General features: G+C 46.6%; 1 protein-coding gene across 1 annotated transcript in view; it reads left to right on the forward strand.

Annotated features, from left to right (window-relative positions):
- Positions 1 to 3,999: 3,999 nt before the first annotated feature.
- Positions 4,000 to 25,799, forward strand: part of ZNF438 (zinc finger protein 438) — a 226,983-nt gene continuing 205,183 nt past the window's right edge. The window contains exon 1 of the mRNA XM_069648078.1: positions 4,000 to 4,240. The gene's annotated coding sequence lies outside the window, so the exon portion shown is untranslated. The remainder of the gene's footprint in view (positions 4,241 to 25,799) is intronic.

Genomic DNA, 25,799 nt, shown 5'->3' on the forward strand with positions numbered 1-25,799 from the left:
AGGAAAGGCTTCCCTCACCTCTCTGCCTAATAAAAAAATCAAATGCACACATAAGACCCCTCCGCACAGATATGAACCAACATATATCAATGTTATGTGTTTTTTCACATCTGATGGGAGGGGTCTGATGTACACACTTGCTTCTTGTTAAGCAAACAGGTGAAGGAAGCCTTTTCAGAAACTAGAAGTGTTAAAGGCATACATGCCAACATTCTGACAGACCTGGGAGGGAGATTTTGTGAGAGAAATCAGGAGATGTAATTTTCCCTATAGGAATGCATTTGTGCTGGAATTATTTTTAGGCGTAAAAAAGTGAAAACTAGCAATATTTGTCACTGAAAAGTCGGGAGTCTCCTGTGATCTCATGGACATCGCACCTGTCCCCTGTGGGTGCTATGGGACGCCAGCATCGCGGAGGTCCAGTTCCTCGAGAGGTTGCCGGGGGACACCCAGTCTTGGATGGGGCAGGGCGGGCCTTACTCACACATGCGGACCCTGGCCATCTTGCTGGAAAGAGGGCCCCATAGCAAGATGACCTGCAGGCCCATGCTTACATGGTGTGGGCCTGCAGGCCTGAAACTAAGCTAACATGCAGGTTCACAGCATCAACAAACATGTTCACTGAGTCCTCTTTCAGCAATTGCAGGACTGCAGGAGAGCAGTTCACTTTCCATCCGTGTCCGTTCAGCAGTCACTTCCCCGGGTCCAGGTCCATTGATGGTACTTTTCAGAGGCCGGCAAAGTCGCACCTAGCGGGTACTAGGGACCACATCGGCATTGTCCCTTGATGTTGGGGCAGGGCAGCGAGACACAGGTTGTAGGGCATCCAGGCTGCGCCACGTGATGTTGGCAGGGCACGGCCGTGACAGGATAACACTCACCCCCCTTTTTGGCCATGCTCCCCCAGTCAGGAGTGTCCCTTTCCTCCAGGGGCACAGGAGGGCGCACGTTGTTGGCTCAGTTCAGGGTGTCTGCAGGTATTGCCCCTGGGCCCACATTGGTCTAGATGGTCTGGCAGTCAAGGAACATTCGTGGCATGGGGTCACTGCAACCTATAGGGCAGGCAGGGTGACTGTAGTGGCACAGTGTTGGGGCCACTTGAGGCCGCCCGCGGACCTCGGTCTCTCCCTCCTCCAGGCGGGAGATGTTCACCTCTGGCAGGGTGACTGTCGTGGCACAGTGTTGGGGCCACTTGAGGCCGCCCTCGGACTCTCCCTCTTCCAGGCGGGAGATGTTCACCTCTGCACCAGGTAGGAGCATGCACCAGTGTTAGGGTGAGACGGGTCACGCTGGTAGCAAGGCGCTGAGAGTGGTGTGGTGTTGACAGCCACTTGCTCATTATTTAGCTCACCCAGGCAAACACTACATGAACATGTGGAGCCAGGATGTGCCACGGCTGCCCTTCTCACAATTTATGATGACTTTGATTTATATCAGGCAAGGCAAAGCAATTGTCAAACAGTCACTTGTTTCATTGTAGTCAATTGACTGTGAATAACATAGCATAACTTACGGGGCAGGGAGCAAGCTCTTCCTTCCTTCTGATCCGATGTGGAGCACATTATTTTCCACCCTGGAGGGCTGTAGTTATAGTGGCAGCAGTTGCTCCTTTTCGTTTGCCCCACTCTGGGAGTACAGGAGGAGCTGTTTACCCCTCTGATGATGCAAGGCTATCAGATCAGAGAAAGAGCTGCTTCCCACAGCAGGGGCACTTCAGCTCCGCTATGCAGCGTTACATGCTTCACTGTTCCAGACCGGAGCACGTCATTCTCTAGCACGGAGCATTTCAGATACACATCGCCACACGGCCCGGTTTACGGAGGGCCATCTGCTTAATTTTCATTAGCTTCAGCATGGAGTTTATCACTGTACAACGCCACTGGCCCAGGAACTATGCAGGGAGTCTCTCCTCCTCACCAGCTCGACACCAGAGCACTTTGGATGTTCACCGCCGACGGGCCTGGGATCTCAGTTGGGATTGCAGCGTGGATGAACTGTTATTGTTTCTTTGACAGCTCCGCTCTCAGAGCTTCACTTCCCCTCACTCATCATTTTGGGATCGCCGTGTGCCTTCACTTCACTGCATGTCTGCTTCAATGACAGGAGCGCTGTAGTCTTCACCGCCGACGGCCCAGGATCACACAGGGGGCTGCTGGCACTCAGGTGCAAGGCCTCTATCCTTTGCTCCGGACTAGAGCTTCCACCACACCGCCCAGCGACCCAGGATCTCACACAGCCGCTTTCACTTTCTCCGCTGTGACCAGTGGGCATCCCCATTATTTCCCCTGCACTGCTCCGATGACAGTAGCAGCAGTATTTTCCATCGCCGGATGGCCCGGGGTGTACTCCGGGTGCATCAGCTGCGTGGGGACATGCAGGCTGACCTTGCAGGGGGCACTCACTGGTCATTCTTTCTAATCTGGGGCAGCTTGACTGTCTTCCCCCGGTGGGAGGCTGTTTCTTGGCCGTGGCCGCATAATTATTCCTCCCCCCACGGCGGCGGATGTCGCAGGGGGGTTGCAGGCAGGCTGCACCATCCACGCAGAGGGCCGTAGCCAGGGAGGACCCACCAGCAGGGTTCCTCCTCGATAATACGGTGGGGGCTGTCACTTCTCTTCTTTCTCTTGAGGAAGGTGGGCAGCACAGCTCTCCCAAGGCGGCTGCTTCATTTCATCCCTCCCTCGGCGGCAGATGGTCTCTGCGGCAATTGATGCTGCATCACCTCTTCTCTCTCTCCTCTCCCCTGAACAAATAAAGGACAGCAGAGATGGTGCGTCGCTGGGGCTCTTCGTCCTACTCTTTTTGTTTTACCCGAGGTTTCCACTACCTCAACGCCATTGTGATGGGGGGGTTGGCCATGGACATCGCACCTGCCCCATGCGGGTGCTATGAGACTCTAGCACCACAGAGGCCCAGTGCCTCGAGGGGTTGCCGGGGGACACCCGGTCTTGGATGGGGCAGAGCGGCCCTTACCCACACATGCAGACCCTGACCCACCTTGCTGGCAAGAGGGCCCATGGCAAAATGGCCTGCAGTGCAGACCCGTGCCTACACGGTGTGGACCTGCAGGCCTGAAATGAGACAGACTCAGGTAATTCCATGTTGGAGTGTGTAGCTTGTGCCAGGACAACATCATGGCCCATCTTTAAAGGGCAATACATGTGGGAGGGACACATCCCCTTGAAGGGGCAATACACATCGGAGGGTCACGATATATCTCCCTCCTAAATCGGGAAGATTGGCATGTATGTTAAGGGTGTTGCATGTTAGCTAATTATGTATGTATGCATGTGGGCAAGTAGTGTGTATGTGTGAATTAGTGCGTGTATGATGTATGGAGGATGGGTGCGCATGTAAATAAGCAAGTGTATGGTGAATGGGATGTTTAAATGAGTCGGTGATAGTGTAATTGTGTGTGTGCTTATGTGTACTGCTGGACCACTACCATTTGATACTTGGGCTCCACGCCAGACAACCCTTGGGGTAGATGTTTGCCCCACCCAGTTTCTTGATTGGCCCCTCCCATTACCAGTTAGCCTCCCCCAAAATGTAGGTTTCATTGTGTCCCTAGCGCCGTGCAATCTGCCGCGTTCGGGAGTATGCTCGCGAGAAGAATAATGAAAGGTTGTCCATTCACACAGTCTCCGGGTTATTCTTCCCCGCACTTTCTGTTTTCGTTCAATCACTGGGACAAAGGGGGCTGTCTGTGTCGCGTGAGAACGTAACAGGACAAGAAACACACCCTCCCCGTCAGAGTTCCACAAGTTTCGATCCACTTGGCAGGCTCGTCCACCTCTGGCACATTGTCTTGCTTTTTTCTTTTTCGTGGAGTTTCTGAAAAAGAAAGCGTCGCTGATTATGGCTGTGCGACATGACAAGGCAAAATATTACAGTTGCCCTCCGATAAACGAGAGTCAACGAGCGACTTTTGCCTGATCCTAATATGGCCGCCGCAGGGACGTGACGTTACAACATTAAACTCTGTCACTTCCCAGCTATCTATCGCTCGCGAGAGGGCGAACGAACAGCCAGCATGGGAGACAAACAATCAGGACTTATGTTTTCTTGAGTATGTTCTCGCGATAGCTTCCAATAAGGTATGCGGAAGAGGAAGGGGCACACAGATGGCAGATGAGGATGAAAGTTTCCTGGTCAAGGATGCTGAGGAGAAGGGCTGCGCTGTTCTCGCTCCCTGCGTTGGGTAGAATGAAGTGGCCGCCGAGATGAGCTGAGGCCTCAGGTCAGTCGCTGCAATAGATGCAGCTTTCCAGTATTTGTGGGCAGCCGCACTAAGTTGTAGGGGCACTAAAGTAGTAGTTTTACAGAGCGGAAAAGAGGTTCGTAAACTGACAGGCGCCTGAAACAGTGACAGTGGAGGTAAAGAGTATTGTAGTGGCAACGAAAGTGAAAAGCCTCTGAAGCACCGAAACTTCGGCGCCGTACAGGTGGATGGTTTATGAAGGACGAAATACGAGTAGTACAGGTGGATGGTTTATGAAGGACGAAATACGAGTAGAGTTTCATAAGACGCTAACGAGTTAGAGCAGGGTACCTTAACTAAAGGCATAAGTGTCGAAAGCAGAACTCCAGTATTTAGCACACAGTCTTTGGAAGTGTCGACTAGAATTTTAGTAGGTATTTACATACTTGCCAACATTCTGTGACCAAAGAGATGTAGGATTTTTCAAGTTTCAAAAATAATAATTCGCATAACAATGCCATCACAGGAAAATACAAAGCATACATTGTTGGTACCATTGAAGCATTCTAATATACACAACCCATCAAACAGCACAACATGGAAAGATGTTCAAATGTTTAAAATCTATAATTCTGAATGGTAATTCTGAATGGTAAGTTAACACCAAATCCAATTACGCAGAAGGTAATAACACAGAGCTGGTAGGGAACGTTTGCCACTGCTCTGTAGCAGCACCCTGGGCAATACATATGTATTCATGTCATTCAGTGTTCAACTTGCACTGCAGGGAGGCCGATACCCCCTCAGTCTGATAGGCAGATGCTGTGTGATGGTGTTACGCTCTGCCACTTGCCTTCACTGGTGGTTCACCTAAGGGTTTTACCGGCAAGAGTGCAGGACAGAGTCACGTAGCTGTCAGGTCAGTGGATTGGTATGAGCCCAATCAAAGTAATCACATACCAGCCTGCCTTAGAGTCACATACATTTTCTGCCACTGCAAAAAGCAGTAGGATCTGTCACCCAAATCTGTAGGCAGTAGGACTGTTTAAAAAGCAGTAGTTGGCAAGGGTTGGCAAGTATGTAATAAAAATATTTCGTAATTTTCAAAATAGGCCAGTGTTTTACATTGTTTTAAAACTATTTTGTTAGGATGCCACTAGAACAATGTATTTCTTTTTTACATTTGCACAGCGCACACAAACCTGTGGGCATCAGGGCACTTATGGGCACCAGTTACATGGGCCCAGGTTGGGCATAGGTGCAGATACAGAATTACAGGCATTTCAGTCATGGGGATCGGTTAAGTAGCCACAGGATTGGGGCATAGGCGTAGGTACGAAGATATAGTCACAGACATGGTAATACAGTTGCAGTTCACCAGAGACGGATTCACAGGTTTGAACCAGACAGCATATGCATATTATAGGTGCCGGCGGGCAGAAGTGGAGGACTATTGTGTAGAATCATGTGAATAGCCAGGTTTTGACGGTTTTGCAGAAGATCCAGTATGATTCTTCCACTCTGAAGGCAGGTGGGATTGAGTTCCATTATCTGGCAGCCAGCACTGGGAAACTGGACCCTACTGCTTTGGTTCATTTGAACTTGGGTTGGACCAGCCTGTGGGAGTCTTGGGCTCTGGTAAGTCTAATGGAGTGAGCTTTATTAATGTTCTGAGCTAGATAGGGAAGGGCTGCGTTTGAGATTCACTTGTGGATGATTGAGCGAGACTTGAATAGGATTGTATGCTTGATGGCTAACCAGTGAGCAAGTCTTCAGGCGGCCGAAATGTGTTCAGAATGCAGGATATTGAGGGCAGTGCTTAGGGCACTGTTCTGTATGGTTTGAAATCTTTTTAAGCTGTGAGTGGATGTGCCAGGGAAGAGGACATTGCAGTAATCGAACCTGGCGCCGATCACTGCCCTGGCGATGGGCAATTCATTATCTCTGGATAAGAACGGTCTGGCTGCATTGAGCAGTTTAGTAGCGTAGGCTACTGCGGAGGAGATGACATTTACTTGTTGGGTCTTGGAGAGAGTGGCATCGGGGTGGACTCCCAATGTTTTTACCGAAGGGGAGACCGGAATCACAGATCTGGCAATATTGAAGGTGGAGTATTGGGAGTCATGGGTTTTTAAGGCAGCTGCCGCCCGACAATAAGAAGCTCTGTTTTCCCGTAATTAAGACAGAGGCCATGGGTTGCCATCCAGGTTTGAATCTTGGCTTAGGTAGAGCGGAGGGTCGAGGAGTCTGTGTAGTATGACCCTGTGAGTGGGAGAAGAATCTGCGTGTCATCGGCATAGTTTGTATAGGCTATGCCGAGCGAATCCAGGTGGTCAAAGAGGGGCTTTGTAAAAATGTTATAGAGCATAGGCGAGACACATGATCCTTGAAGGACCCCGCAACTGTTTGTGGATGGAGTGGCACAGGAATTGTCGGTAAAGACTTTCATTACTCTCCCGTCGAGGAATCAAGCGATCCAGACAGCAACTTTGTAGGAGAAGGCAGCAGATGAGGTCAGGTGGTGGCATAGGATGTTGTGATCAACTAGATCGAAGGCCGCAGACAGATCGAGGAGAAGAAGCATGGCCAACTTCCCATTGTCCCTGTGGGAGTCTAATTGAATTTTCAGGTCTAGGAGGGCAGACTCTGTGCCGTAGGATTTGCTGTAGGATTTGATTGGTTTCTAGATGATATGATAGTTTATATAGCGGCAATACACCTTATATAGCGCCTATACACAATGTGTTTCAAAGCGCTTCAAGGCAAGGGAGGGAACAAGGGAAAATACAATGACTCTTACAGGCCATGAACAGTAAGGATGTGAAATAATCGTACTCAGCCTGACGACATTTCAGATAGTGCAAGATCTAAGACCTAGATAAGGAAGGGAGGGGGAGAGTGGGAAGGCAATGGAAACAGACAGGCGACTACCGTACTAGGCCTGATGACATTTCAGGTAGAGCCGGAGAAAAACAAAAGGTGTGGGAGAGGGCTGCAGAAAGGGAAGGGAGGAACAAAACCAGCGACTATCGTACTAGGCCTGACAACATTTCAGATAGTGCTGGGGTGTGGGGGGGAGGAAAAACAAATAAGCGAAGGGGGGAGGAGACAGACGAGGCTGCTATCTATCTTACTACGTCCAGGGACAATTCTGGTAGAGTAAGTGCACAGAAGAAAGTAAGGGGAGGAGGGGAGGAGATAGGAAAAGGGAGAGGAGGAGAGAACCGAGAGTAAGCAGTCATAAGGAGTGGAGAAGCAAGGGGGGAGAGGGAATACAATTGCAGAAGTCAGTAGTAACGCATAATGTTGCAAGCCTGGATACAAGATGAAGATGGGAACAGCATGATTCAGGGCCACCATGAGAAAGGGTGACGCACTGTGAATCAATGAAGTCCATAAAAGTCAAATCCAGCATTGGCCACAGTACGGTGAGGGTGAAACCAGAATGTATCGGGACAGACTCCTGCAGAAGTAGGCTGGAAGGGGTGAGGGGGAACAGAGTAGAAGAATCAAGCAAAACGGGCAACACCTGTGTGCGAGAGGGGGGTGGCACAAGGGAACATAACGGGGGACCCGAGGGGTGGGGATGGCCTGTGGGGACAGAGGCAGTAAACACACGTTGGTGTATGCTTACCTGCTGTATGGGCAGGGTTTCGGGCCCTGGGTCCTCCTGGTACAAACAGGAATTGCCCTTTGCTTTGTCTGCCCTTTGCTTTGGACGCCTGGGCGAGAGACACCCTTGATTTAAGAGTTAAGAGCAGGAAGGAAGAGGCAGGGCTAAGAAGAAGGGCAGGGCTTAGGCCGGGTGACCAAGATCCACTTGCACCTGCTCCCACATGCAAAGGATACGAGGCTGGAGGGCTCCTTAAGAAGGGAAAAAGAGCGGCGTCCAGGAATGCACCAGGTGGGCGGGGCTTAGGCCAGGTCACCTAGATCCACTTGCACCTACTCCCCATATGCAAAGAAAAAGAAGCTGGAGGGCTCCTTAAGTAGGGAAAAAGAGTGGAAACTAGGAAGGCGCCAAGAGGGCGGGGCTTGCTAAGTGGGGGGAAAAAAGAGCGGCAACCAGGAAAGCACCAGGTGGGTGGGGCTTAGGCCAGGTGACCTAGATCCACTTGCACCTGCTCCCCATCTGCCCCCATGCCGTTGGCCTGTGGCCAGAGGTGGGGTTATCTTGCAATGACTGAACTCCATCTACTTTGCGAAGTTCGTGAAGTCATGGCTTGTGAAGGGCAGCCCATTGTCCGACTTAATGATCTTCGGGGTAGGCTGTGAGGATCTGTCCGGTGCTGGATGACTGCTGTGGCGGGAGTGGAGGGTATCATTTGAACTTCTGGTAATCTCGTATTCATCAGTTATGACGAGTACGTATGAGCCGTCTCTCATGGGCCCAAAGAAGCCAATTGCCAGTTCCTCCCAGATCTCGTTTGGTAGGCACAACATCTGCAGCGCATGAGGCTTTGGCTGGATGGGCCACCACCCTGCACATGGTGCAGTTTTGCAGAGTATTCTCCACTCTGCTGTCTAGCTGGGGAAACCAGACTTTCTAGCGCAGCAGTTTCTTGTTGGATGCAATCCGCTGGATGACCTTCATGGCCGATATCAATTACCCTTTGGCAGAGTGAACTGAGCAGTATGATCGTGCAGCCTTTGAGAACGATATGGTCTTCCGTGACGGTGAGTTCCTCTTGGACAAGGCACAAACTGCACGTTGTGTCGGGTGGGTTGATACAGGTGCTTGGCTATGTCTTTTGCGCATTTCATCCTTCTTGCCCGAATGCACTGGGCTACAATGTTGAGTGCGGGATCAGCTTCTGATTCTTGTTGGAGTGTCGTCCACACAACCGGGAATGGTTTAATTGGGTGGATGACATAATTCAGGAATTCCTCTTCGATTGAGTGCTCCTGCCAGGCAGCACCCTGTGGATGACAGGTGGTCTGCCAGGTTTTTGTCCTTCCCGGCCTGTGTTGAATTGAGAGTTTATAGTCCTGTTAGTGGAGACCTCATTGCGCAGTGCATGGGGGCATCCTTGCTTTTGGGCTGCCGTAGATCATGAGAAGGGCTTGGAGGTCTGTGATGATGGTAAAGGCTTTGCCATATAGGAAAAGGTGGAAATACTTGCAAGCCCAGACCACTGCCAGGCTTTCCTTCTCGGCCTGTGAGGATCCTTGCTCCATGTCTGTGAGGCTGCAGCTTACGTACGCAACCACCTGTTTGATGTGGTGTTTCTTTGAATCAAATTGCATTGAATTAATAAAAGCACCTTTAATTAAGCAGAAGATGCTGAATGGACATTTGAACAAAACAGAACAGATATAGAGGTGGGAAAGGTGATAGAATAAGGGACTAGGTTGGAATGGTCTGTTTACATCACAGTATTTAAGCAGCTTGGTGTTTTTTTTTATTTTGATTCGTACTTCTAACCAGTAAAACATGTTTTTATTGTAAAAGTTCTCTATTGTTATATGCATGGAACTAAATATGTATCGAATCTTAAGAGTGTGGAGAACGTGGAATGTTGGTGGATGATGTCAGAGAGAATGGAATTTGTGGATTTTGAATGGGCAGTCACAGTTACGCCCTGGGCAAGGGTAGCCTGTGCTAATATGTAATGGCATCTTGTGTAATTTATTGGAACATATATATATTTGTGAAGTGTGTTTTTATGTTCGGGGTTGACTCCAGCCCCATAACAGTTGGTGGGCTGACATTTTGGCCCATTGTCGGCATACCAGTCTGGGGTGTATTGGTCTAAAAACTGGAGGTGGGTGTCTGTACTCCTGCTCTCTATATGGCAGAGGAGAGGCACATAGGGCCCCAGCCAAGATTCTCTATTATTGGTAACGTAATCGAGCAATCAAGGCCTAGCTTCTCAGGAGGTGATGCAGGCTGGTTCTTAAGTACAGTGTAGTCCCCAAGCACCCGCAAAGGAATGCCCACACACTGTATTAGTTAAAACACAGGCTTTATATAATTAAGATTCAAGGTTATATACACAATCTCAATAACTCACTTTGTGCTCAGTACATCTACAATGGGAAATATATACAGTTCTAAGTGGTACCACAATTATCAGATTTCATTAAAGTGCATTAACTGTACTCTGGTCAAATGTCGCACAAATCACTTAATAAAGGTAACCAACAATAGATATAGGAGGGAATGCAGTTGGTAAGAACAATTGGCAGAATACTGGCCCCTACCACTAGACACAGTTCTGTGTGGCGATCCCTCCGCCCCCCACCTGGGCAACCTGTAAAATAAAGATATATCCCAAGCCCAGACCAAGTATTGTCCTATAAGTCTTATTTCCTTCTATAATGTTTCTACCACCCCAATGTACCTGGAATAGCAGAGTTGGACGCCGGGTTGTCGACGGATCCTCCTTGAGCAGCTCCCTTTAAAGCAGGAGCCACGGATCGTCGAGATCCCTCGAAGAAAGTGAACTCTGCTTCGAGTCGGCAGCTTCGGTCCCAGCGGTGCTCGTCGACGACGATTCGAAGACGTCCTGCAAGGAAGAGACCTCGATGTCAATAGCTCAGGCCCACAAAGAGTTTGAAGAACTGTGGCCCAGCAACGGTGGCAAGTCGTCCGGCGTCTCTACCGTCTTTGGGTCTCGGGAAACCCACCGGCGGATGCTCCTCTGCGTGTCGACAGCCTGGCCTCCTCCGGCGGGATAAGGCGGGCGGTGGTGCGGACGAGCACGTCTGTGAAAAAGTCTTAGGCAAAGGAGTGTGCGGCTCCAGTTGTCGATGGCACAGCGTCAAGCGGTCCCCTCTTCTGGGCAACACGGCTTCGATGGGCCTCCAGCCGTTATGCAAACCTGCGAACGTTGGACGCCGACGGTGGATGGAATGTCCGGTGCTTATCTTTGTTCTCCTCGGTGGTCCCTGTCTCCGGTCGGCAGCCTGTCGAGGGTCTGACTTCCAGGGCGCTTAGGCGAAGGTCAGCGGTACTCGATGGTCCCTCGGAGCACGGGAAGAGGGCGTCTAATCGGGTCCTCTCTTGGATCAGTCTCGCCGGATTTTGGCGAAGGAAGACAGCAGTCAACCTTCTTCAGGCTCGGCTTCGAGATTCAGCTTCAGTTTCAATGTTAGTTTCAACTCCAGCTTCTGAACGATTTCTAGCAGTGAGAAGCCCCCAGATATACTAGTTGATCTCCCAGCTGAGTCACACTCGGGCAACCAATCACTCAGAAGGGTATTCAGCAGTTAGTCAGCAAATCAGGATTACAGTGCATTCAGGCCATTCTCCTCCCTCTCAGACACTCACAACAAGGAATGTGTAATGGGACAAGTACCCAGCCATTCAACACTACACACTGCATTCATACCAGTTCCGGGCAGGGCTGTCTCAGTCAGTGTGTCAAACACCAGAAACCAGACATCCACAACAAGAAGTGCATATTGGTCACACACTCCATTCACCCAGGTCCCACCCACAGGGCATACCCACAACATAGTCACTGGGAGGGCTCCAGCCAGTCTGGCCTGGACTTCACAACAACACCATATATGGAACTTCCACCCAACAGCCAGTCAGGGGGAAGGGACAGAGTCAGGGCTTCCCAGGACTTTGGGAAAACAAGGTAACAGGCAACAGAAAGCAAGAGGCCACAGGGGGCTATTCTGTTTCCTATCAGGAATCAACTGATTCCAATGGCAGGGCCTGGGTATCCCAAAATGGAGGATACTCACAGCACCTGTCAAATTCAGCATGGAGCTGCCACCAGGGCATACCCTGCTCTGTGGGCCACACACAGGTGCCCAAAAAAAAAGGGGCACAGGGTGGTACCCTCCACCCAGAGTTGCCATAAGGGAATCCCATCGGTCTGTACACCAAACCAAAAACAAGAGCTGCACTGCCAGGAGTCCCACATGGACTCCTGAGCAGAAAACAATACAGAACACAAATGAAAAAGGACTACAGGACAAGGACAGGGAGGCCCTGTCCCTCCAATGCATTTCCAGCATCACAATTGGCGATAGTGAAATTTGACCAACCCCACCCATTCACCCTGCACAGGGCGGGGTCCGGCCCTGTGCTATCATTATGGGTGGTTTCGGGAGATTGCAGATTTTGCGATTGTTGGCTCCAGCCCCACAACAGTTATTGGGCTGACGTTTTGGCCCGAAATCAGCATACCAGTCTGGGATGTACTGGCGATGATGAAATCAGTATAGGCGATTTCGGGAGATTGCCGCTTTCGCCATTTTTCAAAAATAGGATGTTCTGACACAATAAAACATACACAAGGCTATAGTAGAACGCCACGTTCATACCCGGGCAACGCCTGGTGGTAACACTAGCTAGTTAGCCTATATACCCTCATCAAATAAACTTACATGGAAATTTACCACAGAGGGAGAGCAGAATTATTTTCATAACTTTGATTAACAAGTTGACAAACCAGGAGGAAGAAGTGAGCTGTGGTTGGGGGAGCCGCCAACTAACTGCCCCCGTAGAAAGACTGCCCTGGCCCAGGGGTGCACACTGGTAAGCGCTGGAGTGAAAGAAGTAGAGAGAGCTGAAACTCTGATAGGAAGCTGAGATGCCAGAGGTGCACACCAAGGAAGCTGTGGACATACACTGATAAGGTAGAGTGGTGCCCACCGAGGAGATTTGGCGAGTGTCCGAGTATGCGAGGGAGGCACCATCTGCAAAGCTGGTGAGAGACTGCTGCCGAGCGAGATGACTATGTTGTGGAGAGTGTCGCTGGAGGTGGTGCGATGGGCACTTGTTGTGCGATATGATCCAGCAGGAGGCCGGTGAGTGCCAGTGTGGTGGCCAGTTAAGGAGGGTGTGGGGTGGTCTTGCAGGCCAGACCCAGTAAGCAGACCCGCTAGAGGTCAGGGGAGGTCCAGAAGGAACGAGCACCATGCATGCTGAGTGGGTAAACCCATGAAGTGCTAAGACGGCCTGAGGGCACTGCCAAGCTGAATGGTGACGTCGTGGGGAGTTAATGAAAGGGGTTGCTTACTCTTTCCGGTGAGTGTGGTGCCAAGATGGGAGGAATAAAAAGAAAGCGTAGGTGAAATGTGGGAGAAAAAGCAAGGGACAACATATCTGGTGCCAAGAGGGCAAGCGAGCATTTGCCTGGTGCCAAGAGAGCTGGCATATAGAGGAAGTGTAAAGGGAATGGGGGATTGATGTCAGAAGAGAACTTGGACCGGTCTAAGGCAGAAGAATTAATTGCATCATAGAAAGGGAGACCACTCAGCAGACTAAGTCCCTATCTTGGCCCTACTACCTCAATCAAAGGGGGTATCTGCCGACACTCACCATGCATAACTCAAAGCATACCCTGCCTAAGGAACTCCTCACCACACACTAGCCTATAAATGGCTCTCCAACTCCCCCTTGCAAGCTCAGCACACTGGAGAGACACTAAATCTATGCTACACCCACTAAGCGAACGCAACACGCACCTTCCTGCATGCTCTAGCACCCCGACTGACTACTCTCTCCCCCCCTCCAAAACTCAACGCACTGCCCACCTTAAATATTGTACTACTCAGCAGGCGCGGTTCCTCCTTGTGCAATCTCCACCCAACACCACCAGAGGAATCCATATTCCAGGATGTGAGGAGGATATGAACCATGGTCAAGCAGGGTACAGGGGTCTGGCAACACCTTGAAATGAGGCACCCAAGCAGTTTGCAGATGGTAATTAATGCAACTAACCCCCAACAGTATACATGACCTGTAAAGAGATTTGCCTCTAGAAGGAGCTGAAGCAGTCTATTATTCCTTCTAGAAGGTCTTCGGGGGTGGCCTCAAGGGATGAGATTTGAGCAGTGTTGTCAGATATTTTATCAGGGGAGTCTGAACAAATGCACACACTGCTCTGATCTAATAAGTGCACCCACTCCGCAATGGGAAGCCAATATCAGGTTGTTCAACTCCCTCTCCTCTGTCGCCACAGTTTCCAGTGAGACCGCGACCTCATTCGCCACCACTTCTAGAATTTCCTGATACACAGCCCAACCCACTCTTGTGACACCCATCTAGTGCGGTGCCATACAGCTGTGCTTCTATCAAAGAAGAGTAGGTGTTCACAGGCATTTGATGGTGGGCACCACATGCTACACAGCGCAGCTGCCGCTCCAGAGTTTGGGGAGTTGCTTGTAGTTCTTGCTGCCACAGTTCCAGAGAGTTCTTCAGGTGCCAATCCGGTGTCTGTTGGCTGGCACTACGGTAAGGGTAGCTTCCCCAACTGGCAGGTAATGTAAGGTGGGGCTGCATTTTTCTATTTTCTTCATAACCAGGGCTGCTCATACGGCCAGAGCACTGTGCACTGGCATCTGGTGGTGGTGCCTACATTTATTTATTTAATTTGTTTTCTTGTTGGGCGCTTATATTGCAAGTAAAATACTGTTGCAGAGCGTCCACAGGGCAAAGGGAGGGAACAAAGAAGTGAAACTGTTATAAAGTGTCTTGTGTATGTATTGGACATAGGAATGATGCTGCTGGGTTAAGGCAGTATGAGGTAGTCAACAATCTAAATAGTGTTTTGGATTGAAACTTTTCCAAGTGGAGCCGTTGTCCCTGGAGGAAAGAGGAAGGTTGTGCTGGGGGGGTATGTTGCTCCATGCTAAATAAATTGTCTTAACAAATACGCTCATGTGTCAGCTTGCGTTCCTACATTGACGAGGAAACATTGACTTGTCCCAGACCTCCGGCATGCCACAATTGCAGGAATTAGGCCATATCACTTACCGGCCTAGTCGCTCCGGGGCATCGTAGCGGCCAACGGTAAAAAGCAGCTCCACCACTCGACGTCGCAGTGGCCATTGGGGACACTACTGTGCTGGCATCATACAGTGAGAAAGAAAGCCTGCATTTGGTATGCGTTAGGGAGAAGGTAGTGCTCTGCATTGATCGTCAGGAACAGACAAAGGAGCACTGTGCATGCAGAGGACTGCCCGCTCAGCTGAGAGACCGCAGTCGAGGCTGCACCAAACCAAACGGACATCATTGCATAATGTGAATAGAGCGCCGTACCTACTGAGATCCCCATCTGACAATTTGAATATGATTTTATTTTCTCATTTCCCACACAATCCTCCCCAATGCCAACCCTTATTTTCTGTCACTATATCTGCAATTGCATGTTATGCTGATTAATAACTATATGATTTCGATTGTTATAAATAATTTTCAATCGTTGAATTTTGGGCATTGCAGATGTTTTCATGGTCAATGTGATTTATACCTTATGTATTGCGAATAGCACAGTTTCAATGCAACTTGTTAATTTCAGTCGAGAACATTAGCCCCGATTTGAGAAAGGCTCTGCTGTGCCGAAACACGTGTTATTAAGGGCACCTTTTATGGAATAAAGTACTAACATCTGTGACTAACTGGCGCAGAGTCCTGGAGTCTTTTTCTTTTCACTATGAATTAACGGGTTAGGCTTTATACCGTTGTACTCCAGAGAACTGCGACACTCTTTCATACAAAATTATTTTTCTATAACTGGAATATTGTGGTTATCAAGTTATTTTGGTGATTAACGAGTCGCCCAGCAGACCAGCTGTGCAAAAAGCCAAACCTTGTATTTAAATAGTAGCAATTTATAGCTAGGTAAAAAAATATAAGGGGAGGGCGAAGGGAAAAGTAAGGTAAGGTAGGGTTAGTCATTGGAAAGGTTATGTCTCTTGTATGTCAAGTCACTGGGTTACAGTTATATATGCTAGTCTAGAGAAGGTCTTACATATAGGTATCGGGTCATTCTATATTACCTCTTCTAGGTGTGTCACGATTTCCTGTGCTGATTAGTAATGGCTATTTTGTGATTTCGCAGGTTGTTGTGTCTGAGTAACAACCTATGGATTAAATAATGAAATTAAAATAGAAGTTTCCCAGGTTTTAAGCGAAGAAATCATTAGACCTTAGGTTTACAAACTGGATTCTTATGCCAGAGATACTATGCATGTGTTAGAGAACATAAGTAAAATTAAGTGGAAAGAATAGGCCATACTGGCTATTATGAACGTGAAAGCCCTTTACACGTCTATAGACCACACATTTGCCCTCAAAACTATAGACTTTAGTTACCAAAATGTCTCTGCATCACATTATCTGTTCATTGAAATGTTGAAGAATAATGTATTTTTGTTTAACAATGTATTGTACCAACAAACTAAAGGAATAGCAATGGGCACATGCTTTGCACGTTCCATGGCTAACCTATTTGTGGGCAAACTCTAAAGTAAACATGGGTTTGTACATCCAATGCTGTCTGAACAAGTTGCTTGGCAAAGATAGATGATATTGGTATTGTTTGGAAGGTGAATGAGACTGAACTGTATGAATTCCGTGACTACTTGAACTTAAATGACTATGGTTTACAATTCACATTGGAAACGAGCTACACAGACGTGACCTTCGTTGACTTGTGTGTGTGTATATAGATATATCGCTATATCTATAGGACAGTGGACCTCTAGAGATCAGAACATACCGTAAAAAGACTGAAGTCAATGCTACTTTACACGCAGATAGCTGACATTTGAAGAGTATCATCCAGAATATCACTGTAGGGGAATTTACCAGCGCAAGAAGGAATTGCAGTAAAGATACCACATGACATAACATGGAGGAGTATGGTATGGTATGGTATTGTTTATTTACATAGCGCATATACACACGCAAGTGTTTGAAAGTGCTCAAGGAGGGTGGGAACAAGGGGAAGAAAAAAACAGTCGCTCAGAGCCCTTGAAATTCAGAGACCATAGTAGTCTGCACAGGCAGAGTAAGTGTGTTTAAAAAAAAATAATAATAATACATTTAACAGTTTGAGATACAGCAAATAGGCCTGATGGCGATTCTGCAGTTTCACCAGTGCAATTAAGGGTGAAGACAAGGGAGAACAGACAGACGATCTTTGGGCGCGGTGCGCAAGGATCGTGCAAGTGCACATATTGTCAACAGGGAGGGGCAGGTTCAAGTGCACCTGGTTGGTTGAGACTGGGGTGAGTGCAGATAGAGCCACTATCTTGGGTTATTTCTTAAGTGCAGTGAGTGTGGGTGTGGTTTAGGGCCCACAGGCAAATGCGAAAGAGGACTGGCGGGGGTACCGCAGACCTCTGAGACTCTGAGGTACACCAGGCAGCCAGTCAGCATGCTGTAAGGAAGAGAGAGAAAAGAACAGAGAACTAGGTTAGCAGGGTAGAGGGAGAGAGAAGAAAGAGGAGAAGAGGAAGGTCTTGAGGAGTTTCTGGAATTTAAGGAGATCCGGCTCAAGACGGAGGGCGGCAGAGAGGCTATTCAGAGGAAAGCACCTGCTAAGGATGAGTATCTCCCTCCAAACCTCTGCTTGGCGAACCTGCTCACTCGCAGAAGGTTGGAGGTAGATGAGCGAAGGGCTCGTGAGGGACAGTATTTAGGTAGGTCCCAGGCCCCAGAAAGCCTTGTGAACAATGGAGAGGGTCTTGAATTTGATCCCTACAGCCACAGGGACCCAGTGAAGGGATTTCAGCGCCGAGAGATGCAGTCCCTGGGTTGAAGTCAATGATAAATCTTGCAGTTCTGTTCTGGATGAGTTACAGAGGGCGCAAGGCAGAGGCAGGGAGGTTGAGGAAGAGGCTGTTTCAATAGTCCAGCTTGGAGAGAACCAGGGCTCTGGAGACAGTGAGCCTCTGGGGGAAAGTGAGAAAAGGAAGAGTACCTCTGAGAAGCTGTAACTGACACTTTTTAGAGATGTCAGAAATGTGAGAGGAGAAGGAGACTATGGAATCAAAGATGACCCCAAGGTTTCTTGCCTCGCAGGTGGGTGCGGGCGCAGGGCCAAGGTAGGCCGGCCAGAGTGAAAGTGTGAAAGCGGGCGTAGGGGTCCCAATGCAAACGATCTCAGTCTTAGTGGCGAAATGTAAAATCATTGAAGAAGGATTCCTTTCACAAGCGCACCCAAAGAAGTACATCTGCAAAGCTAAGAATACAATCCATAGCAAACAGCGATTAGAATACCTAACGCCGAAAAAGAAAACACAGGAGCGTAACAGAGATCTAGTAAGAATGATCAGTCAATCCTCTAAAAAATGAAATAGTAAAGAGGATTTTTCAGAAAAAACGGCACTTACTACAACTTGATCCAGACCTAGCAAACTACATCTCAGAGAGACCCAATATGATCTACATTGAAAACAAAACTAAGCCCAGTTTCATGGACGTGACAAAACATAAACAACATCCTAACTGGGAGCACGATTGAGGGTTTTTATAAATGCAGCAATTGAAGCAAGTTGATTAATTGCAGAACAACTTATGTAATCTACATTATTATATGTCTTATTTATTAAAATGTATGTGGGCAGCACTATACGAGAACTAAGAACAATAATTGGGGAACACCTGACGGCACCAGTGTGTAAATTAGCCCTAGCGGAACATTGACAGAAAAAACACAGCAACGACAAGAAGGAAAACATCTTATTCGTTGGGGTGAAGCACAACAAAATGGACGTGGTAATCAGAGACCGGGAAAAGAACCGGCACCAACCCAAGGCAATAATTAAGATCCATCGGAAAAGGCCTCAATACGGATAATTAAAAGCACTACTTTCTGTAACTTGTGTAACATGAAAATTCAGTAAACAAGCTTAATCTGACTACCAAATTCACCCTAATATAACCAAAGGACCATAGACTGCCTACGGACTAGAAGACCTACAAAAACGGGTACTACAAGATATACCGGGTCTCCGACCCATATGTCGATAATAAAGTGACTGAAATAATGAGAAGCACGTGTCACACCCCCAAACTAATCATGAGACAGTAACATTCATTACCTAGGACCTAGAGGACACCTGTATCCATGGTACAACCATCGCAGCAATTGGATTTAGCCAAAAGGACATCAATATACCCAACTACCTGACAAACCTAATATGATTGAAACCTTGGAGTTAACTCTGGAATTAAAGTGTGCTCTCAACGCACTGAATGTAGCAAAATAATAGGTTAATCTCAATTTGAAATCGTAACGAATGGAGGTGGTTTTATGTGATTGAGCATTTAAGTATACATCGCCATTTACTTTCAATTAAATAACCTTGCACCATGCATTGATACAATCATGTAAATTAATCTTTATAACGAGCTCAAATACATGCCATCGACTGCGGGATATTATATGGAATGGACCATTCCATATTAACCGTGCACGACTTGCTGCTTAAATTTGAAATAAGATCTAAAGGCAATATTCCTTAAATAACTACTTTCAGGGACTAAATTAATATATTCTACAACTCTTTGGGGGCATTGAACTCTGAATGCCTGAAATACCTTTGAATCCACAGCTGCGAGTCATAAAATGAAAATGGAAAGATCCGGAGGCGCGTGTGAGTCATCACGCCCTGATGGATGACGGCGCCACGGTACAACCCTTATAAACTCACTTTCAGGATGGCGGCGACCGAATCACACACGTAACGCCGCCATCCTGAATGAAACGAGAACACTGTAACTGACATCTGTATAAAGGTAAGCACAACCTAAGCAATTGTAAAAAGTTTCAAAGGAGACAATTCGAGAACCCATGGGCTACTTAAACTAATATTTGGTCTGATCTCTTCCAGACAGAATGCTGAAAAAAAAGACACCACTTAAAGGCAGCATCATTAAAGGAACGGCCTACTTACTTAAGTTATTTTTAGGTAATAAGATAAACAAGAGACTTTTCCTTTAAAAGTACGATTGAAACTAGGAGTGCTTGAGTGACTAACAGAGTTACTGGTTTGATCCACAGACCAAGAATACAAAAGTACAAAAAACGTGGAACCAACTTACAAATGAATATATCTATCTGTTATCCTTAAAAGGCGCTAACCTAGAAGGTAATACAAGGTAATTTTAATATGAATAGTACGTTTTCTACAATCTTCGCTTAAAACCTGGAAAACCTCTATAATAATTTAATTATGTAATCCATAGGTTGTTACTCGGACACCACAACCTACGAAATCACAACATGGGCACTACTAACCTGCACAGGTAAATGTGATGCACGGAGAAGAGAGAATATAGAATGACCTGATACTTATAAGTAAGACCTTCTCTAGAACCCAGTGATTTGACATACAAGGGACATAATCTTTCCGACAACCAACTCTACCTTACCTTCCCCTCCTGCTACGGAGTCCTTAAGCTTTTTTTTACCTAGCTACAAGCTGCTGCTATTGAATACACCTGCATATATGAATAATGCATGCTTGAAAACCTATAAACTAATCCATCTGTGTATGTGAACACATTTGTCAGATATGCATGGAAGTAACATTGAACTATACTTGATACGATAAATGTATGTGTGAATTCAGTAACGAATTATAAGAAGTATGTGTATGAACTACAGAACAGGAAAACTGAGGTGTGCCAGGTGAATGAAGCACTTGAGCAAAAAAATAGTAAAATTGACCCGGTTTAAATTTAATGAACAGGCTGCTGCATCCGGAGGGAACAAGCGGGCACCTCAAACCCACTTAACAAAACGAATAGAACACTGGGTATTCCAACATTTTGGATGCGCTGCCAGTACAAATAATTAGAACACTCTGATAGTAAGAAGTCCTCATGCACAATTACTGTGAAATAAATGTTGTGCATAACACGTAAGTGAAAACTGCAAGATTTAATATTCTTCACATCCAATATGTGATGTCACATGACAGAGTGATGTGCCAACACGTGTTTCGACCTCTCTCGGTCTTTTTCAAGGCAAAACTCTGTTCAACAGTTATTGTGTACAATTTTTCAGTGTATACAAAAGTCCCCATTTGTAAACCAGGATACATAAAATACAGAGAACACAACAAACAAGGATATTGAAATGTCCGTATATACATTACCAGAAGAATTGGTAAATCAACATGTCATCGGCAGCACATGGAAAAATAATAAAATAATGATAAATGAAAACATATATATATAATAAAAGTAACATATTACAGCATTACAGACTCAAGACAATACACAGTTGGTACAGTGAATGTGCTGCCAGCCTATATCAGCACTGACCCACATAAAGTGACTGTAATGTGCACGTGGATTTCCATGCACTATTTAGCAATGTCTATCTCTTCTATAGTTCAATTCGTGTGTGCCACCGCCAGGGGCCAAAAGTCACCAGTTCAGCACATACCACCGAACCCAGTGGGTCAAAACTTATAACTATGTCGAAAGTGACTTCTAAATTGTCAAAATAGAACCAATTCAAACCAGTGAGCACAAAAAGGTTTCCAATGCCACACCAATATCGTGCCAGGTTGCCAAATAGAATTTAACAAATTACCGTTTATATAGGGTTTCAATATTTAGGTATCTGAAGGTGATAACCACCGTATTAAAGTTGTATCGTGGCGTTGCCTTAGATCATTTCTCCAACTCGAAAGATCTAGAGAAACATATAATAATTAAATCCAAGTGGTGAAAAACCACTAGAAACCAGTGAAGGTTTTAAAAAGGTAAGACATTACCTTCCTTTCCAAAATATGGATTATGTCAAATCGAACATTCTTCCAAAACGAGTGTCCGGTACAATTCCAAGGCGTCCCTTGAAAACTACTTTTTTCAGTTCAGTAGGCTTTTATTTGTCATAAGTCGTCTTGCCCTACACATTTTACAAAATACAGAAGTATGAAAGGATCACCACATCATACAATGTAACAGACAAGGTTCCAATTAAAAATACTTATATGTAATACAATACTTATATCCAATAATAATATATCCAATAATACCACTAAAGAAGCTCATACGTATATAGATAAAAATCAAACCATTAGTGTGAGTTCTTTTGATGTTTTTTGCTCTTATCCACCAAGCGCGCAAGAGAAAAGTGGATACACAATACACCACTTTAATCACATCACATTTTTTGAGCTTCCTTAGTGCATCTGCTGTTATTGTTATACCACTTGCAATTAACAATGGGACTAAAAATCTGTGCTTAAGTGCACTATAAACTTTGCAAAAAAATGAAAATATGTTAGGGTTTCCTCTGCTGATCAGCAAAAGGGACAGGCACTGTGACCATTTCTTAGTGAAATTCGCCAGAGGTATGTTGGAGACTCTGAACTTAATATACAGCTTGCGTGCGCTAGGTGGCCTGACCATGTCGGGTATGTTTCAAGACCACAACCCGTCTTGCTTTCCAGATGGTTCCCCCTGTAGAATTACTACAATTGGCAACTAATTCAGTTTCAATAAATGGTCTTACTTTATTCTTTGCAGATGCTCTATGTCCCTCTGTTATGCAATGTGGACTGTGCCATAGGTTTATCAACCCCAAAAAATGCAACAAGTCTTTTACTTCCTGTGCCCATGGGAGGGATCTACCAGTCGAGGACATGGGTTAGGTTATTGCATTTTTTTTAATTCAATTTTATTACATTTTTATGAATACAAGTCACAAAAAATACAAGCAAGAGCATACAGAACAAAGTTGGAGCCTCTTTCATTTATCATTTAAATGTGAATCACGTAAATTTAAACAACTTCAAACTGTATGTTTTCAAAGTGACTTTCCCCATCTCCCACTCTCCGCCCCCCCTGAGTCAGGCAATCCTTATAAGAGACGTGTGAATAAGTCTTTAGACAGTCACGGTTTGAACTTCAAGGAACTCTCTTGGTGGGGAAATCTCTTTTTACATTTCTTCTTATCCTTTCCAGCTTCATGTAATACATCATCATACAGTATACAGGTTGGTCCAGGTCAGCCCGTGAAGCAGCGTAATCCCCTGACGGTACTTCTACGCATTAATTTGATATTCCTGACATGTATTTGTTTATGAAATCCATCCATAACACCTCACATTGTGTAGATCTCCCGTGTAGGGATGATGTTATTTTTTCCATGATACTTATAGTTGAGGCTACGTTAACCCGTTCACTCATACTCGGGACAATAGTGGATTTCCATTTCATTACCAGCAGGGCACGGGGAGCTAGCAATAACTGAGGAACCAGACCTTTTAATCTTTATCCATTCATCCTCACATTTCTCAAAACCAAACATAATAAAATAGGGGTCCGCAATCCTGTGGACACCATCCAGGTCTTTAATCCAGCCCAGAACCTCATCCGAGTAAATCCTGATCCGGGGGCACCCTCACAACATATGCCAATAATCAGCAATTCCACCACATTCACGCCAGCATCTTGGGCTAGTAGACTGGAACATCTTAGAGAGCCTATGTGGATCATACTCCCAGCGGTGCAATAATTTGATAGCGTGCAGTTTATATTGACTTGATAAGGATGTTTGTGAGGCCGCTCTATAAATCCTCCTCCACATGCCTGGTTCAATGTGTTCACCGAGATCTCTCTCCCATCTACCCCTCAGTGGCTCAGTAGTCCCTTTCCCTGCATCTTCCAATTCTTTGTACACGGCGGATATCAGGCCTTCCATTTCTGTCCTAGAATTCAATAACATTTTGAAAGGGGGTTAAGTCTTTCTTCATCCTATCTTTCCACTCTGCTTTCGTCAAAATTCCCTTAATTTGCAGAAAATGAAAAGTAGATAACGTACCTATACCCAGGGCCTCTTCCAACTCTGGGAGTGTAGTGAAGGAGTCATTTTTCAATAGTTGGCCCACCCTCTCCAGGCCTGCTTCGTACCATGATTGAAATCTTTCTACATTGGGGATGTAATCTCTGATAGCCGGGGGCCATACGTGGCTCAATGGGGACGGCCATGTGGAGACTTTCCGCATCCCTGTACCCTCCTTCCAAATTTCCCATATAGTTCCCAATATCGGATTTTAATATTATTTCTTGGGACCCACAACCATTCTGAAACCGTCGCCGGGGAGAAGTAGTGGCTATCTATGGCGATCCATTGGGGTTCCTTGTGATTTCGTAGGTGAGGGATTAGAACTTGTAGTTGGGAGGCTACATAGTATTTCTGAAGGTCTGGGAGACCCATCCCACCCTTGTCCTTCGGTAATGTCAGGGTATCATATGCCACTCCAGCTTTTTTCCTTTGCCAAAGGAACCGTACAATAGCTCTCTTGACTTCATGGAGGACGTTTCCTGGCATCTTTATAGGGAGCATTTGGAAGGGGTACAGGAACCGAGGGAGACAAACCATTTTAATTGCGTTGAGTCGTCCCAACCAGCATATTGTCAATGTATCCCACTTAGTAAGGTCTGCATGGAACCTTTGGAGAAGCGGAGGGAAGTTGGCTTCATATAATTCGTCTAATTCTCTTGTGATTTGTATGCCCAAGTATTTCAATTTCCAATGTTCAATCGTGAGACTGAACCTTGTAAGGGGAACAAGATTGACTTGGTTTTGTTGATCTTAAAGCCAGAGAGTTTGCCATAGTCCTCAAGAAGGCGAAGGACTCTGGGGATTGATGTTGTCGGATTGGCAACATGAAGGAGTATGTCGTCGGTATATAGTGCCATCTTGTACTCAACCACACCCAACCGTAATCCCTCCACCTGGGGGTCCTCTCTCCTATTCCCACCTTGCGTAGAACCGCCATTAAAAAGCCCCACTCTACCCTATCGAAGGCCGTCTCTGCATCAATTGACAGCAGGACAGCGTCATTGGTCATGTTCTGGGATTCATTGATAAGATGTAAAGTCTTTCTCATCGTGTCAGCCCCTTGTCTCCCAAGTTTAAAGCCCACCTGATCAGAATGGATGAGTTGGGGCAATAGCGTCTCTAATCTGGAGGCTAGGACCCGGGTGTACATTTTGGCAGCTACATTAAGCATAGAAATGGGGCGGTAAGATCTGCACTTTTTGGGGTCTCTACCGTCCTTGGGAATCAGTGACATGAGCTCGAACAAAGGAATCTGGGGCATTACCTAGGATTTCATTAAAAAGTTCAACCATGAATGGTAGGCGGTGTGCACTGAAGGATTTGTAGTATCTGGCTGTATAGCCGTCTTCTCCCGGGGATCTGCCTAGAGCTGTGAATCCAAGCCTGATGTCTCTGGCATGCTAATAGAGGACAAATAAGTCTCTGTGCCCTGTAGGTCTGGGTCTACCTCTGAGGTGTATAGTGTTTCATAAAAAGTGGCGTAAGCCTCCGGAATGGTGGGTATAGATGTGACCGGGGCGGGCCCTTCTCCAACTATCTACAGCACTTTTCGCTCAGCACTTTGTTCCCTAAGTCTGGCAGCTAACAGTGCATTGGCCTTGTCACCCTTTTCATAAAATTTCTGCTTCAGGAGTTGCAGCTTGTGCATCGTTTGGTCGTGTTCCAAGAGGCAGAGTTCCTCCCGTTTCTGTTTTGCTTCATTGATTTTATCGGGGTCAACTCATATCATCTCTCCTAACCACCTTGTCCAAATGGGAGATCTTGTCTGTTTTCAATTGGTTTCCTTTCCCTCTTTTTACGGGACCCTTCTCTCATCAGGACACCTCCCAAGTTGCTTTCCCTGCTTCCCATACTACCGGTTTGGTAACCTCCCTGGTGTTATTCAACTTAAAGTATTCACTAATCTCTGTCTCCATCTGTGCCTTAAAGACGGGGTCCTTCCAGGGAGCCTCATTACATCTCCATTTACCTCCCATGACTGGTAAGTTCTCCCACTGGGTGTCAGCCACAAACATATCGTGGTCCGACCATGTGAC

Source organism: Ambystoma mexicanum, chromosome 2q, assembly GCF_040938575.1.
Source record: "Ambystoma mexicanum isolate Mex_15411 chromosome 2q, UKY_AmexF1_1, whole genome shotgun sequence".
Taxonomy (NCBI): Eukaryota; Metazoa; Chordata; class Amphibia; order Caudata; family Ambystomatidae; genus Ambystoma; species Ambystoma mexicanum.